Below are 1,199 nucleotides of genomic sequence, written 5' to 3' on the forward strand. Positions count from 1 at the left end.
AACCCGCGGACAGAGCTGGAGCCGGGTCGCTTGACTGGAACAATGGGGGTGGTACCTGCAAAGACACTCCGACGCTCAAGTCAGAATGGATCTAAGAGGTAGAAAGTGTGAGGAATGAATGAATACCTGGAGGGGCCTGAGTCCTCTATTTATAGGTGGTGGAGGATATCTTATCTTATCTTATTTGGCTAAGATAAAGGGGGCGTTTGAATTCGAAAGTCGGTTAGGAGTCTGAGAATGCCGTTTTCGGGCCTTCTAGAAGTGAGGAACGGGTCGGACCCGGGAAACCGGTATTGGGTTCGGTCTTGGATCCGGAACGTTGGGCCGGATCCGTAACAATTTTCAAAAATTAATTATTCATCTTTAAATGTTCTATACTAACTAATGGTCATTTAGCTAATATAAATCTAATGATCTTAACTAATTAAAACAAAACAATCTGATATAACATGTTAATATTTTAACATGTCGTCTATACTTAGATCGAATTATCTTAACATGTCGAATAAAACTAGATAAATCAAAATAATATACATTGTTATTATTCTCATATATCTTTTAACTAATTAACTCAAAGTATCCTAACATGTAAATTAACTTAATAAAATCTAAAAATATAAACTAATTAATTAATTAACATGAAAGAGACAGAAACCAATCTCAAAATTCAATGTTCTAACTACGTGTTACACTATATTTGGCCGGTTGATGTCCTTGACGGAACCATCTATATTTCAAGTACTAGTACTAAATATGTAAAAAAGTTTTCAAAGTTTTAAAAATTTAACAAATAACTCACATGTCTCGATTGCACCCATTATATATAGTCATTTACTCTTTTTTTTTTTATGAACATGTCTTAGGTATTGAGTACCCAACTTTTGATTTATATTATATCAGGGTGTACCTAGGATACATCATATTTTTGTTGTATCATACCAAGATCTTTAGGCTGCGTTTGTTTTGTGTATATATTAAGACATAGACATTAAGACATAGACACTTGAGACATAGACATAAAACATTTGTGTTTATGTATGCCGTTTGGATATGATAGACATGATATTAGTATAATGTCTAATATTATGTTTGGTTTACATAGAACAAGACACTACATAATTAAAATGACCATTTTACCCTCTTAATTTAAATTAAAATTTTAATAATTAAAAGAAAAAAACTATTCAGATTCCACTTTT

This window comes from Arachis ipaensis, chromosome B01 (assembly GCF_000816755.2).
Source record: "Arachis ipaensis cultivar K30076 chromosome B01, Araip1.1, whole genome shotgun sequence".
In the NCBI taxonomy this organism is placed as follows: domain Eukaryota; kingdom Viridiplantae; phylum Streptophyta; class Magnoliopsida; order Fabales; family Fabaceae; genus Arachis; species Arachis ipaensis.